The sequence below is a fragment of the Bombus pyrosoma genome, linkage group LG5 (assembly GCF_014825855.1).
Source record: "Bombus pyrosoma isolate SC7728 linkage group LG5, ASM1482585v1, whole genome shotgun sequence".
NCBI lineage: Eukaryota > Metazoa > Arthropoda > Insecta > Hymenoptera > Apidae > Bombus > Bombus pyrosoma.
This window is the reverse complement of record NC_057774.1, coordinates 9,685,004-9,702,878: the sequence shown is the minus strand read 5'-3', so window position 1 is coordinate 9,702,878 and position 17,875 is coordinate 9,685,004.

Below are 17,875 nucleotides of genomic sequence, written 5' to 3'. Positions count from 1 at the left end.
TCTTCAAGAACCGGGTTAGCAACGACCGTTGAGCGGCCGGTGAAGTGCAAGCCGGGATCCAGAGACGAGAGGCAGTTTGCCAGAGAAAACGGCCGAGCACCCACTTCGAGAACCTCTAAAACACTTTAAAGGGGAATGAAACTAGTCGTAAGGGAATATAGACTATCGTTGCCAGCGTAACCACAATGGTGCAAGTCTTGGAAACGGCACCACCGACTGGGCCTCAGCCATGGAATACCTTATCCATTAGACTATTATTTAGACAATGTCTTAAAGGCCGGTGCCTCGAACGGCCACAGCCTGTAACTTCGCCTGCGGGCAACTTGTAATTTGAAAATTACCGCGGTACCCTTCAGCCGCGTGAAATTAATATATCCGATGCGTTCGGATTATTTGAAGAAATTGCGGTCGGTCTGGCTACAGACGAAGCGTATTCTCGCGCGTTTTCAAGCTCGTTACGCAACGATAACGGAGCTCGTCGATGGATACGTACGTTCGTCGATGACACGACGTATTCCTTCGGAGATACAGTTAGGAAGTAGTGGCGGAGCTGATGACAAAAATCGTATCGCGCAGCGTCATGAATTCCTCTGTCCGCGGCTGGCAGAAAGTTAATTACAGCCGCAAGTGTTTCCCCTAACGAGGCAACAGCGACGAAGCGCAAGTAAAGTCAAAGTACGGTGCCGGTAGCTAAGAAATTCACGTAATCCTGTGCGTTCGTCGATGAACGCACGATTAAATTCCGGTTACTGAATAGAAGTGGAACGTAGGTTAATCGTAGTCAGGAGAAATTAAGTGGCTTGACCGGGTACCTGATTCCTACGGTGGAACTATCGATTCTTCTCTCTCCGCGGAGTTATACCACTCGTCGCGTAGGACTCTACACGTTCCCGCATGATTAAGCTCTTCCGATCGCGGAGGTCGTGATCACGAGCCGCTCGATCTATGTATGCGCTCGCCTCGAAAATCAGGGCAAGCTACTTCTTCTCGCGGGAACGTCGCGGGAACTTACGTCGACATCTACCTCACGAACAGTATATCGTCCTCCTCTCTTATATTCCCAAGAACCCGTTCTTTGCCGCGATGTCAACCTCCGATACGAACCTCCTAACCGCCGATAACCCAAATCTATCCGGATAGCCGCGAGAGATGCATCTATCCAGCGGGTGAAGTTAAGCCGCCGGGAACTCCCATTGGTCATCGTCTCGGGTTTTACTAACGAGAATGACTAAGAATAGACGACTACGAAGGATCCTGGACAGTTGAGACGAGACGCGAGGAGAGGCAACGAGACGCCGCCGCGCCGCCGGAGTGAAGCCGGAGTGAAGCCGGAGAAGAGCGAGTAGGCAAAGGGAGCCGGGTTAGGTAAAGCACAAAGGTAAGAGAGAAGGGAGGTAAAAATGTTTGGAGAAAAAGAAAAAGCGGGAAGATAGGAAAGAGAGGAAGACGGAGAAAGATGAAGCGAGGTGAAGGAGGCGAAGGAGGCAAGAGGAGAACGAACAGGGGGCGGGAAGGGAAGAGGGAGTGGACCACGTTGAGGTCGCGACCCGTAGCCCGCAGGCCTCAGTGAAAGGCCCAACGGCGATCCGCATCCGCGGGGCCCTGAGCAATCGAGACAGGCAACCTCACGAGAGACCAAGCGAAACCGAGACGAACGGCGAGCCCTGTGCCGAGGCACCGTGAGCCGTTTCTTAAGATCGCGTTCTTCTTAGCGAGCCCACTGCCATTATGGCGCACTTAAAGTGGCAATCGTGTGGAAGGCAGCACCGCCGCGCAATAGCCACGAGTTGCGCAACCTTCGGTGACCCCACCCTGTGAAACCACATCGTGAATCGAGTCCTATGAAGAAGCAAGTGGTTCTATGTTCGATAACTAATAAATTGCTGATAACTAGATGGCGACGAGTGGCTGGCTACGTTGTACAGGAGATTTGTAATAGGGACGATGTGGATGATTAATGTATTTGAGGAAAGACGGAGAGTTGTTTGTAAATTTAGTAGCAGCGATTATTAGTAGCAGAATTATTTTTCAGCATTTTTTAATTACAAGGGCTCCCTGGTAGATATGATTAGTGGTATTACTATAACATCTAATTTATGTAATCGTGCTTCGACTTAAGTAAGCTTCTGATTCCTGTCTTCGTTGTTGTAATTGTACAGCGAAAAATATAGAAGATAGTAAGAAAGTGGTATAGCCGACTAGCGAAAGACTAATTTATTTCCGAAATATAGCGTTTCGTTATTTAAAAGAAGTATTTTTAAAAATGTTTCGATATTATTTTATATATAATGTAAAGTTTTGTAGGATAGGTAAGTCGATAAGGTATCTCAGCAACGAAGTACTAATTTATTTTCTAAACGTAGAATCTATATTTTATCACCTGAGGTTAAAGTTCCCATAAAAATAATAGCATTCTCCGACGTCGTTTTGCATAGAGTGTTCATTTCTTGCACAGACAACCCTAGTTCTTCATAGCAGTCAAGTCTCTGCCGGTGGCTGAGGGTCCGAACAATCACGAATACAGCTCTGATCGAACGATAATTGGATAGATTACGCGGAACCTCCTCCAACTCCGATAGCATCTCGTTTATGCGCCCGTTTTATGTGTTATACAGCCCGTGGTCCTCCGCACCGTGTACTTGACTACAATACGTTCGCAGGACCGCTGTCTACAAACACGGTACGGTGGTCGGTGTGAGAACATTTTTGCTTGTTGTTAATGCTTAAGAACCATAGAGAATGATCGCATTGCCTCCTTAACTTCCGACTCAGTCCGCTGCTGTATTTGGCACTTCTACTTTCTCATTCACTTTTGAACATTCTTCATTCATTATATATATATATTCTTTAACGAAAAAAATAGCTCGATATTCTATATTAATTTTCTCAAAAATAACTAGGTCGCCTTTCGTGCAACACTCAAGTTTCATTAAAAAGTTTCTAGCGAAAGATTTCCTTAGAATCAATTACTTTCTCGGATATTTTCTTTATTTCGTTTGATATGAACTGCGATATTTTTAAACTAATATAACACATTGCCATTATATCATTATTATTAAGTTTGAAAAAAATGGCACTTCGGTGTAAGATATTCCCGAAACGTGGTTAAAAATAGTTGGAACGAGATTCTTCGAGTAACTCGCGCGAAATGGTAATTCTAATAGCGATAAGGAAGCCGGCGGTTTCGCTGCATCCAAGTCAGGACTCGTGAAAACGTGGAGGAGGCGTGATCACGCGATCGCATAAAATTTCAGACGCCGTATCCTACGATTTAGACGCGGCTGTCTACCACGGCCATGGATCTTCGTGGAACTCTAGAAACCTCATCGTTCCTATTTTCACAGTCGACGTATCCCCGATCAGTACGCGTTTCTGAAACCACGACAGAAGAGAGAAAGAAGTTTAAAATACGAATCAGCGATTCCAGGACGATACGATCAAGGTGGACTTACATAATCTGAAACAGACCGTTCTTTCTCGTTCGAGTAAGCTATTTATTTCCACGCGTCTACGATAAAATCAAGGTGGCGCGGACTCGATCATGCGGACGAATGAATGCGTGCAAGAAAAGCAGATCTCAGTGAAAAAGCAGGGATTATTTGCCAGAGGCTCGATAACAACGCGATCACTGATTCTCGATCGATTTTTATCTATCGATCCCGGGTACAACGACTCTCTATATCTTTAATTATACGATATCAACGACAATGATTAGAACGCGTAAAGTGATAATTATAGGCTATCTGACGTTTGACAGACTGTACATACTCGAGAAGAGATCGAAGTTTGCTACCGGACGCTCGATAGATTGGTGTAATCGATTCTCACCTTTGGATCTAATTCTTGGTTGTTCGAAGTGTGATACGATTTAATCGGTGGTTTCAATTACACGACGGCGTTAGCTTTTAATTAGTGCCGCTGAAGATGTGGAGTGAAAGATAGCGTAAGGTACTGGTAGCTCTATTATAGCTACATAATTCGATCAGTACTGTTGCAGTAGCTTCGAATCAGAACAACGTTTGGTCTGCGATATACATTCATGTATAGGATACAGAAAAGATATAGGATGACAGAGATAGAATTTAGTGGGGCAGAATTTAGTCGGGATCATACGGAACATATAACAACTGGTTATGTCTTGCTCGGTGCAACTGGGGCATCGATCGGACGGTTTAATATCGAATCGTTCAAAAACCCCTCAACTTGCGAAATGTTTATCTCTACTTGGCTTGAGTTATAGCTCGACACGCGAGGCGATCGATCAAGCAACCGTATCGTCGATTTGCTAGAAGAATAACACAACTAATTGTAAGAAAAATAAACTTACGGGGAAACTGGGTTGGAATAGAAAGTTTGCTAATTACTCAACTATTTAGCAATTAACAAAATGTTTTTTTAACAGTGTAGCTAATAGTGGCTGAATTTTGCTATTAACGAAAGAGTTAAATCCGCTCTATTTTAGGTTATAACATTGTTATAAAAGATTATTGTTATTAAATAACATAATTTTATTGGGAAAACACGAGTACCATTGTCGTACTAATACATAGTTCACTTTTACAATTTTTTGCTGATATCATAAAATTGACCTTGCGTGTCTTCTAACAAGCCGAGAATATAACTTTTGGATCGTTCAACGAAACTTCTTTTCCCGATCATTCTTTCTTTCCTAGTAAGCAATAGTGTTTCGGTGGTTTGCCGCGAAATCGTGTAAAGTGGAACGATCGACGGTCGTAGACACACGTAAGAGAAAAAGGAGCAACGGACGAAAAAGCGATAAGAACCGCCACGATTCTAGCCGAGCGAGGAGCCAGCGTGCTGACTGTGGGAAAACGATCGACTCCGGCAAAAGAAGGTCCGTAGACGTCGTAAAAAGCGTTAAACTCGTGATTAGGCGCGGATTCGCGCATGCCCTTGCCCGCGATTCTTCTTTGTATCCCGATATTCTGCAGCCCGTAGTTTCTTTTTCTCTCCGTTTTTGGCGATCGCCCCCGAGATAGTTGATACACTCGATACTACCCTAGCACGTGTACGATCAACGTTGTCGCCGTGAAAAAGAAGCTGAGGTTAAGGAACGATTTTCGAGCCGTTCATCTCGATCCGCAAACCGTGACGATCTTTAAGAGGTTTTGATTTAACGCTTCTTTCATACAGACGATCAGCTTTGAGCGTGATTTCTGCCAGCAATTTCCCATTCCCATTAGTCGACGTCGTGTCCGCATCTTTCGTTCAAATAATTTCGCGACCAGTTAACGCGATCTTTTAAACGAAATAAAGATAAGACGATTTAAAGATCGAGTGGTCAAGAATAACTGCCGTAGGTTAAAGGCACTGTGTTTAGCAGCCGTGTCGCTATTAACGCATTAAATATTGCGCTGCACAGAAGGCTGAGGCGATATCGAGAGTGTTCTGGATGAAAGAGTTCGGTCGATCGTTGTTACAAATGTTCATGGATACAGGGAATGTTACAGAGGCAAATTAGAGCCGCTTTTGCAACGTCTTTCGTTTGAAACTAGCTTTAAATGTCGGATTAATAGGGACGGTCTCCTGTTTATTATCGGTGATTGTAATTTAGTATCCACCAGCGGAAGACACGACTGGAGCACGCTCCAAGAGAACTGTTAATTGCTGGTCAAAAGTAGGAAATGGAATCGTGTCTGGACGATTCCACGGGTCATTAAGTGCGATGTGTGTCGTGTAGATATTCAACATCCTTCCCGTGATCCTTGTACGTCTTCAGCTTCCACAAATTAGTTTCGCAAGTAGCTACATGTTTTACTTTTCAGGAAAGGTAGGACGGATGGTGTCTTCTGTTAAGTCATTCGATAAGGACGATACGTATTGGGAACGTATTGGAAGCTGTTGAAGTAGAGACCGACGCACTAATAACTAAGCGAGGAAAGTATCACAGAGTATAAAAAAGACGTTTTCAGAAATATTTGGAATTTAGTATCAAATGAACTGATTTAACGTGAGCTGGACATAAAGATCTTTTCTTATCTGTAACTAATCTTAATGAGTGCAAGAATATTTTTTGTGGCATTATGATTGTATATACTTTGTTCAGGTAGCAAGAAATTGTTGAGTAAAAAGAAAGTAATGATGAAAGAGCCAGAGTTTCTTCGCGCGGTTCGCGGCAGTCTTTAATCGAACTCGTTCCAATCTCACAGTTTCATGGATGAGCTTGAGCTTAGTATTTTCCACGGGTACGGTAAAAAGCAACTGTATTTGAGAAATTTATCGCACGTGCTCGCGGTGGGTAGTCGAGGTGAGAAAAGAGGGATCGTAGAGAGCTACGAAGAAAAAAGACGGAACAAGTAGTTTGAAGCACGTAGCGTGACCCAAACCCGTGACAAATTCATCGTGTCACGCTGTCTCACGTGTTCCGGGGACTGTGGACCACCGACGGGACGATAGAACGCAACGCAATCGTGACTCTCGTCGTTGATATAATTTTGAAGTAGAAGAACCGTGGCCATTAACGAGTCATTAATGGCTCTGATCATGCGTGACTCCCTCCACAGGTTTAAAGGGATCTTTTGAAGAACACGAACCATGTACATCATTGTTCTAAATGATACCTCACAATTAACCTTTTTCGATTAATTTTTATTTACCTCTTTTGCAATTCTTCAATTATCCCTTCAACTTCCAAACATTTCGATACTCCCAGTTAACGAGAATTAACTGACGCGACAATACATTGCCGTGATATGAGAATCCTAATTCACACGTTTCTATTTTTATATAAGAATAAATGATATTTCTTGCGATTGCTAGAAAGTTACTCAGATATCACGTATACAACACAAGCTCGTATGTGTCAAAGAGCACTAGGAGGTAACCTATTGAGATTTCTTCTAACATAGATCCTAACATGCGATATTATTCTTTACGACTTCAAATTTGTTCCTCGTTCGCTTAAGTTTCTTTAAACGTCGCGAATTCCCTCATTCGTCTTCCTCGTTAATCATGCAACATCCCTGAATGGTCGTCAGGACCGTTGCACGCGCAACCAGACCGTCATACCAGTTTTATCTGGCTTCGATATCATCGGTCGCGTCACCCATCGATCAGTCAATCTCTCATCGGATCTGTGAGTCCCATAAATGGTAGTCCCGGACGTTTGTCGTTGACCCGCTTCCAAATTCCAGATTCGTCTTGGGACTCTCTGTTAGACGATTCTGGAACAGGCACCTGTGGTGTCGATGTCGCTGATGTTCCACCAGCAGCCGGCCAATGAATTTAAGCGAACTGAAACGATTCGAGGTGAAGCGAATACCGATGGGGTTGAGACAGGGGCATATAGGATCGATACATCATGGGGCCACAGCGGGGGTCGTTAGATAGCATCTTAGTTAGCGTCCTCGAATAGACGCGTACGTAGCTCACTCAAACGAACCAGCCTCGTCATTATATCCATATCTGCTTATCTGTAGCGGCCTAATATTCACGAAGCTTTGCCCGAGCTTTTGAAATTATACAGGGATTATCGGCTTCTCGTTTAAAGATCGCTTTGTTCCTGTATTCGCGCTGTAATGGGGTTAACGAGAAGCTTACGCCTGTTTATGAGGGAACGTGTTACGGGATGATCGGGATCGCCACTAAATTCTGACGTATATACGTTCGAGGACAGTGTGGATGATGGGATAACAGGAAAGCGTTTCGTTAAAGGGTGAAGGTAAGGAGATATTCTGGTATCTGGAGGAAATCAGGAATGAATTTGATGAAACGATTAGATGGAAATATGAGCAGGGTCCTTTTATTAGCTGCTATTCCTGCGTGGGTCATTATGAACAAAATTTTATGACAATATATTTATGTACATGAGTATCTTGCTGGTTACCTTCTTATAGTCTTCTTGATTCCAACATCTTCGGGAATGGTATATGGATTAAGTATCAGTTATTTCGTACAAGATGGCAGAACATCGCGAAAGTAACTAACGTCTTACACGTTTTCTACTTTCATGAAGACCGCTCTCCTTCTTATCTTACTTCCTGCAGTTGCCGCTATTTATGTCCAACACATTTATTAAATCTTGGGAATTAATCGCGAAGAAAATACGCAAATCTAAAAAGACGGAAACTGACTAGGCGCATCCGTTGCGCCACCCATTTTAAACTCTCTACAAGGAGAACTGTGTGGGTACTTTATGTTCCCTGAAATGTCCCGCCATTGTCTTCGAACCGGGTTATTAAGGTTTGTTTACATAGTTAGGCAGTAAATCCTACAAAAACTACCTAACTAAAAGTTTTCTCTGACTATCGTCCGATCAGCTTCTTCAATTCTAATTAGAAATTTGAAAGATTCATAAGACACCTTATACAGATACAGTACATGATGGGTACGTGATTCTACAATTCTCCTACCTAAATAAACTCTCACGATTCTACGTAACATTTGGCATCGTACATTTGATCTTCAGTGATCTTTTTAACAGTGGTTCATTTTAATTAAAACGTACCGATCTTTACACAAACCCGACTGTGTAAACGCAGCCTTAAGAATCCACGTTCACCGTCGAGGCAGTTGACGTACGCTTTATCTCATTGTGACGTCTCGTGGCACATATTACAGAGCTTACGAAACACTTCCGCGCGTTCGACAAGTTTGCTAATGTTGCTCCCATTTTTCTTCGTTTTAGCAACGACACGATGTGATACGATTCTTTTCTTCGAACGATCGATTTCTTACCAAAGAACCGATATATTCTTGATCAATGTTTCACAAGACGAGGATTCACAACGGGCGCAGGGAATCGTACGGTTGAATCAATTTCGTCATCGGGCCAAGTCCAGCGTCTGCTGGCTGGAAAAGTTGCAACAACCGTCAGAGCATTCCGCGTCCCAGACAATTACGGGCACCGATCGGCTCGGTTACGCCTACGATCGTTCTGGTTACAAAATCATCGGTCAGCGAGATTAACAAAGGGTTCGGAAACTGTTTTATCTGTTCTCGATCTGAAGGCAATAAAAGCCCATCGGGGGCCCCTGAGAGATAGCGCAGAAAATCTTTGCGATACCCTTTCTTACATCTGTGAGTCGTCGTGTTGCTCGATATAAAACGATCGTCGATCGAAAATTAACGGAACGATCCGGCACGGCCACGCTCTCGATCCGGTAATCGGCTCGTTACGTAAAAATACTTTCCTTTCTCTTCTTCTTCTTCTCCTTCTTCTTCTCCGTCTTCCTCTTCTTCTTCTTCTTCTTCTTCTTCTTCTTCTTCTTCTTCTTCCTCTTCTTCTTCTTCTTCAAAGCGGTGCCTCGAAAACGGTATCGTTGTATATAAATTACGGATATCTTCACGTAACTATAATACTCATAATTGCCGGATCATAATAAGCATGTAAGTTATAGGTACAAATCATTATTACCTGGTTATTAGGAATCGTATGGCTTTCTATGAACTCTTGTTATGCCTATTGTACGGATAATCGTCGCGATTTTCACTTCCTAATTAGTTTAATATCTGTGTGAGATGAACGGGCATGAACAAACGCGTTAGATTTTCGCAAGAAACTTTATTGACAACAGACATATCATCATTACGTGTTAAAGTAGACATTTTTCAAAGAGTTTTATAAACATTCTAAAATCTATTCTTTAAATGCGTTTCGTAACGCGCACTTATTGCTAGTACAAATAATGACATTGTCAGACATAGAAAAGTCATAAGTACATCTTAAATTGTTACCTTCTCTTCACGCTGACTGTTTCAAGGATATTCAATATTCCGTCATAAACCAATCTCTCCAACAACTCGCTGTTGCTTTAAAAATGATATACATCGATCGAACCTTGTCTTGCCCCGAACCATAATACTGTGAACGTAAAACTCTATATAGTGCTACATAGTTAAAATACTATCTATCACCTCCAAGTAATTTCGAAGATAAAATCAAGCACAAAGTTGGCTTAATTTCCCATTTTAAATAGAGAAGCTTTTCTGTTTTTCAGTTATTCGTTATTCAGTTATTCAGTTCATTTTTCGTTATATTCGAACAAGACAAATTTAGGTGTCGCGTTTCTCAGCAAGCTTGTACATTCCACTAGACGCGTACCAATGACTAGGTAAAGGTAAAGGAAGAAGCCATCAAGCTGCGACTCGCGGTTCGCGGAATCGAAGCTGTCGGACGATCGCGTCGATTCGCGACGATAACGCCAGGCGTCTGAAGAGCCGAGCGAAAACGTATCCGGACGCGCTCGTTCCCAACACGGTGGCAAGAACCCACATCACCGGCTCATTTATTCAGCCGGTCGACGTGGAAGTCGCCTACCAACGTGGCCCCGTTCCACCCTCTTGTTCGGTCGTCTCCGCCTCGAAAACCCTTTACGTCGAGAAGAGACTCAGGACAGCGAGACGTGGCTCATTACGCGGTACGGTCCTCTTTTATTGTTCATTACGGTAATGAGCGGCCCTGCCTGTTGCATTTCGGATTAGCCGGCGATCAATTAGTAGCCGGCCACGACAGGGAGGAGTAGGTAACCCGAAACTGGAAAATAAATAAAAGCCAGAAGGGTGAGAGGGGGACATCTTACCAAAGGAGAGAAACATCGGTGGACTGAAGTTAGGAACCTTGGGTATATAATCGGCACCGAATTCGAGAGAATGCGAGACACGTGTATTAATTTCACGGGACGGCTCGTAAAACTCGTGCCTTTACGATTCTAGCGCAGATACCGGCGTACGTTGGCTCTCGGCTGAACGTCGGCCAGTCAGACAGGTAGGTACAGGTTGGTACAGGCAAAGGTGTATCCGATACGCTGCCCCGAACGTTTATTTAAAACACCTTTTCCAGCGGGGCTCCGTGAGTAATATTGCTACGTAGATACTTTCGAAGATCTTCGTTCAACTGCATTTTTTTCGTCTTTCTTTTCGTTCCCGGGTTCTTTTTCTTTTGGCTTTTCGGCGAGGTTTGTAAGAGGCGGAGAAAATGTAATGAGCGAAGGCGTGTAATTCGCCATGTACGGGTTGTTCACTTTTTTCGTGCGATTCTTTCCAACAAATTTGTGTGTTTGTATAAAAGTGATGTAATGGGAGATAAGTAACTTCTAAAAAAATTCTTTTCGAATCTGGGAATGGAATTTTCTTGTACTAGTCAGACATCCATCATGTAGTTTTAAAAAATTACTTAATTTGTACTCGGTGAATGGGCCTCATTATTCTTTTTACACGGTGTTCCACCTAACTTCCTTACTTTCAATCACAGGGTAAGACGTCAGAGGAAGAGACAAATACGATAAGCAAACAAATTTTCCCAAGCTCGTACTGTTCAACATTTCATTGTCATCGTTATTTCCTTAAACAAGGCTACGTGCTGTGACCATCGCGAAATAGATAAGCCTAAGATCATTCCAATGATCTATAATACCATATCCTTCACACATCTGCAAAATTCGGACATGTATAGGTATAAAAGTACATCCCAAAACCGAGAAGTTCATTCAGGAAAAAATTTTTTTTAACCAATTGCGAACTACTCGATATACGTAGAAACAATTACATGGAAATAGTCTTAGACTGTTGCTCGACTCGATTAAACTCGAAGCAATCTATCGTTCGACAAAAAACCAGATCCTTTTTTTCGTTCTCTCCACTTCTTCCTTCAACATCCAACGGAAATTACGATTTTGTCTGTTCGATTTTGAAAACAGTTATAATTCTCCGGGTACGTTCTTGCCGCATTGTTTTACTCCCGTTCCGATCGTTCCTCCGTATCGACGTGCCTGCAGCGTCCGTCAAAATGGCCTCAGCCTCGTGAGAACTTGATCGAAATCCGGGCCGTTTCTTCCTGCCGGCTAATCCGCGAATGACGACGACGCGTTGTCGCGCCGCACAAGTGATCTCGCTGTTTTATCACGAAACTCTCGACCGTCCGCTGGGAGAATTCTTTTTCATGGCGCGTTTCGCGCGCCTTCTTTACGGCACCAATTACTCGGTCGTCGATGGAACGGTTGCGGAGTATTGACGAGTTGGTTCCCGTTATTTCGAGGGGCAATCTTCCAGTACAGGCTGTCGATTTGCCCTCGAAATCGAATCGAAAGCCGCCTCGACTTCCCGTGCTCGTTCGTCTGTTATGTCAATAACAGTAACCACGAATGGAACCGGCGAAAGGGTCTACCCTGTACAAACGATCAACAGCTTGCTTTATTTCGCGGTTAAATCGCCATTTCTTTTTATTTTATCTCTTGTTGGAATTTATCTGCTGATTCTGTTTTTTGGGTAATTAAATAAGGAATGTGCACGTTGATGAAAGCCCGAAAACGATCACTGGAACTCGTACCGGTTTGACTGATAGCAATTATTATTTGCATAGAGTACATATTAGGCTCGTGTAATTAAAATTGGAGAAAATTCGGCATAGTACAGACGTTATTGAACTAGTAGCGATTTTTAGGAGTTAATTCTCGTACTGTAAATTTCGAAGTATTCATTCACACAGGGTTTTTATGTTAATTTTTGTAGCAAGTTCTAGTCTTTATCTCGTTTATATTATTATTCTTTTATTATTCTCTTGATAAATATGTCCCCATAAACCGTGGGATAGTGCATAAAGTTGCGAAAAAACTTATTTTAACGAATCGAATTTAGACGTCGAGTCACGATCATTGATATCACTTCGTTTGTAAGATTGTGGCATTCAGAGATCCGTCGAATAATTTCACATGCCAATTGTGCATATGTTCGTATTTGTGTATTAAAAACAGTTGCTGCAAATATAATATTCATAGCGTACGTAAATTTGTATTTGTTACACATTTGCCGGCGAGCCCTATGAAAACCTCCTAGTCAATATAAGATAGGAAATCCATCGTCGAGGAGTTTTACCCGAAGGTCGGTTAACACATATTTTAAAACTTTCTTTTACAACAAATATCCCATGGTCTCAATCCCAAGGGTTTATAAATATGGAAAGAAAATCGTTACGTCTGAACGCGCTTTGGTTCCCCCATGCTAGCGCTATTCGATGCATTCCCATTACCATTCCGTACGATTAACGCGTTTCCTATCCTCTGTAGCATTCCCGAGAGGTTCGATCGTCGGTTAATCGGATGCAAAGCGTAATGAAGAGAAACTCGAAGATCAATCTCGGCGTTCACCGTTGAAACCCGTTTTATCCCCTCCAACCGGCCATTGTCTAATTTATTCGAATGATCGTGTAAAGACTATCTCGTATAAGGTGCACCTGTAAACGCGAAACACCGACCGCAGGGAGGGCCCAACTCAAGGAACACAGGTACCACAAAGCGTCCTACTAATAACGCCGCGATCGGACTCGTAAAAGCTGCCGAACGAAAACCGGGTCCAACCGATTCGAGGCCTCGAGATACTTCTTTTTCTTTTTCTCCGACGTCTTTTTCTTTTCCTCCTGACTCGACCTACGCCGACCTCCTCGACGTTTCATCCTCGTGGACCCACGCTTCGAGAGTGATCTTTCGATCGCCGGCTCCAATAAATGCAATTAATGATCTGTCACGTTTGATCCTGGCCCACCGATCGTTTCAGGGTCCTGTTTCACCGCTGCCAAGGTTGCATAGAGATTCCGATATACCGTGGGCTGACGGTTTTATGAGATCGGGAACGATGAATTTTGCTTGAGAACAAGCTCGAACAAGATTTTTAAAACTATGCGGAGTTTCGAGCAAGAGGAAGAAGGACAGAGCTCGGTGTGGTCTTTTTGCGCCACAAAGAGATTCTGCAGGTCGTGTTTCGCGATTCGTCATCGCGATGCTTCGTGGATCCTCCGGATCCTCGATATCGGTTCGATCTAATCGACGCCTCATTAAGGATCTACTAACGTCCCTGGTTAACGTGCAGTGTTGGGGACAGTGGTTCTCAGTTTGACTCTTTTGTCGTTATAAGATAGGCAAATATAGGAGATACGTATTTTTGATAGCGAGTAGTAGTGTTTCTGTGCATTATCGGTGACAAACGAAAGATACAACTATCGTCAGTTAAGGAAATAGATATATTCTTCCATACAGGGTACTCCAGTTGGATTTTTGAAGAAGATTAGAGACATAGTAATTGGTGTGATCTTAAAGGAAACGTTTCAGTACTGCTAAAATGTTTAATATCAAATTTTTTACGTACAAATCAATGTTCTTAATATACAGTAACTTTCAACTATTATTGTTGAATCCTAGGTGATCACAAGCGCTTGGACTGGACTTAACTTACTTAATTTTGGATTTATATTTCAATATTATTTGTATTCTATGTCATATTCAATTGTCACAAGAATACAAAGAATACAAATTAAGATAAAGTGCTCTAAAATTGAACAACTTGATCAGAACTCTTGTAGATCACCATCTATCTACAAAACCGATCGGTTTCAGAAAGAATTTATCAAGATTCTTGACCTGTCTCCGACACGTAACATTAAAAGCAATAAGCCTTATTTTACAAGACATATAGTTTACCTCTTCTCACACAATTCATGCTATTTTCTTCCCCTCGATCGTGCCTAGAGCATCGATATTTCAGTTCAGTTTACTCTCGATCGACTGACGATCGTCGTCACGCGTAAATCCGGGAAGACAATCGGCACTTTTGGCGCACGTAATCGTGCGACAGAGGTTCAACGTCTCCTCGTAATTACCACGAAGTCGGCTAAAGATAGACGACATGTAGCTGTCGAGCGAGAACTACGGAACGAACGGTCACGTAGCAACTGAAGAAGGTGGGAATCGAAGACGATTGCGAAAGGTCCGATCAAGGGGGTGGAAGGGAGAAAAAATTCGCAGGCAAAGAAAAGCAGAAATCACAAAGTGGAAAAAGTTGGTCTCGAAATAGACGAGACGAGTCGATCGAAACGATCAATGGGTAATTACGAGTCCATGAGTGACTTGTTGTCTTGATTCCCTCTTTGTTGCATTCACCTTTGCGGCCGTTTCTTGTTTCCCTCGTTGCAGCCAATAACCATGCCATCCATCCTGATGAATTCCGGCCAACAGATGCGAAACCTGCACGCTCACAGGACAATACTCCGCATTATTTTTCCCCTCGACTCTTCGGGATCGTTCTCTCTGCTTTATTCGCTTGTCTGCATGTAAATTGCGATTTTTGTCAGCGATATTTAAAGTTTTGTATAGCTACGTACTACAAATTTGACAAGATGACGTATTAGGCAAGTAGTTTTAATGTGTCGGGAAAGTCCAACGACATTTACACGATAACATCGCCCACCTGTATCGGAGTTAAAGGTGAACAAATCGAACTATGAAACGTGTTCATCGTTCTTGTCTTTCTTACTTGTTGTATATCTGTCGTCAATAGACTACCATCTTTTTAAGTATTCGTACGACGTCTGACAGTAGAAGATCTGTTGTAGTACAGGCAAACGTGTCAACATTTTTAAGAAATTTCTAAATCTGAAAATTCTGAAATCTTACATTTTTGTATTATTGAAACAACAAAGAGGGCTTGTATTATTGTTGGTAGAAATATGTGTGTGTAAATCGTGATATACTCAAAGCTTTAATAACGGTGACCTAAGCAGGTACATTATTTAAATGCTAAAAATTGATTTTACGCTGTGCATGAAATTTGATAGACGTATATTTATGTATATATAGGTAGATATATATACGATGCGTATATATATGCAAATCTGTGCGAAGTATCAAGTATTTAGAGTTCTCAACTATCGCCTATCAAATACACACACACACACACACACGTATATGCGATCCAACAACAATTTCTAATATTTTTCCTACATACGAATACGGCCCGCTTAAAACCTGTAAAAACGACTCTTAAGCAAATCAACGACCACTTGGCTCTAAGCTATCTTAGTCACAGCCATGTTATAACATGTTGCAAAACGTCCTGTTGCAAAATCAGATAAAACTGACTCAGCGAGCCTGGCGCTCGTCAAAATGCAATATTTTCATATTAAAACGACGGCACCTGAGCGTCTGCCATGACACAGCCGAGCTCAGTCCTCGTTTCAGTTTCCCATATCACATCGTCTAGTTTTCCCCTTTTTTCTCTTCTTTTCACGTGCCACCACGACAGCCAATAATCGTAACATCTCTGTGAGGAATTTCAGAGATCCGTGCGACTAGCCTCGTCGCTAATGAGAAAGCTGTCCGCTAGCCGCTTCCACGCCAGCTCGAAAGCCGGCCACCTTTCCTCGTCCTTCCGACGAGTGTGAACGTTCGGCCACCTACCAGATGATTCATGCTCATGCCCATCCACGTGGAAAACGAGCCGAGGAGATCCGGCGCGATCGCCGCACGCGGGTACACGCGTGTATAATGCTTGTGACACGGATCCTATCCAGTCGATGGAACCGCCTTTTCCCCTCGGGCTCATCACGATCGACCATCAGGCAACTTCGGAAAAACATGTCTTAGACAGGGTGGTTAGGGTCGAGGTTGGAACGTTATGCAGACTTCGTACAAGCGAGTCTTTCTACCAATTAATACGATGACCAATTGGAGACAGTGACGTTAAGTTTTGTTATTATCAGAAGGTATAACGCGCTAGATTACACAGCGGTGGCTAACTGCGGGATTTTATTTAACTGCGAATGTTTATGCACGTTCATACTTTTATGAATATAAATAAAAGGACGGAATTTAGATAGAAGATTATTTTAACTGGATACTAAATAATAGAAAATACTACAGTTATGTATTTTTCTATATTACGCGTATTTTGCGCATTTTTCGATAGAGTGTTGAAATTTGTCTTCTTTACTTAGAGATCTTTAATATTCTACAGTATCTCTAATATTATTATTTATTTAATATTATTTATTTTTAATTACGATATTCCTGTTAAATGTTACATATCGATCTTAGCAGAATTTCTTATATAATCCCTAGATGCAGACAGATTGTCTCCAAGTTTGGCAAACTCTACGCAAAACACAGCTTCCTCTGATCGCTCAAAATTTCCATTCTGCATCATTCTTTGTTGCTCGCGACAACCAACAAACATCTTCCTTACGATTTCCTTCGTTTTTGTTTAAACGAAGCGAATCAAACCTCCTTCTCGTCGAGAGCGAAGGTCGAATTAAATGAACGTTTCCTAGAAGTGAACGTTCAATACTCTGTCTCGTTTCTTCGAACTCGCCCCTTTCTTCGCGTTAACGATAGCTTTCACATTCAATGTGCGAACGGCAAACTGCCAGTGTCCGCTTACAGTACGGATCCATGGGTTTTTTGCGTTAACAATAGTAATACCAGGACTTGGACCGGTCTCGATTACCGAGATCGTGTTCACAAACGATGCAGACTGATACCGTGTATGTACAAGGATCGAAATTTCGCTGCGGCGCGCCTGGGCCTAATTTTCGTCCATTCGAGAGAGGCGCCCGATAAGAATTATCGTATTAGCAACGGAGCAGTCGTTCAATCGAGATAAACACGGGGGACAAACGAATGGAATAAATACCAATCGACGGGACTCTCTGATCCGATAATCTGTCGCTCGTTTCACTCGTCGGAACATCTGTCGCGACGCTTTGTCAAATAATTCTAGCTGGAGCCTTCAATTAACTTCCAAAACAATTATACTCGTATTGTTCTTATCCAATGGTGACTTAATAGTTCTTTTTTTGTAACTATTCTTCTATGTTTATAAGAGCATGATTGTTTCGATTTAGCGATGACTCGAACGGTTAAGTGGCGACAAAATGGTGCGAAACAGGGTCGAGGACATAGCCGCGGGACAAGCAACGTTCGATTCTTTCAGAGGCGAGCGCATCGCTGGGATTCCTGTTGAATGGAATTCCTCGATGCATCCCGCGAGGTCGAGTTTTGTTACCAAGTTACGAACACCAAGGTCGTCACTTCTCGTTGAGAGGATATGCGTGCATATAAGATCTTACTCAATTGTTCTAACGAAGGATAAT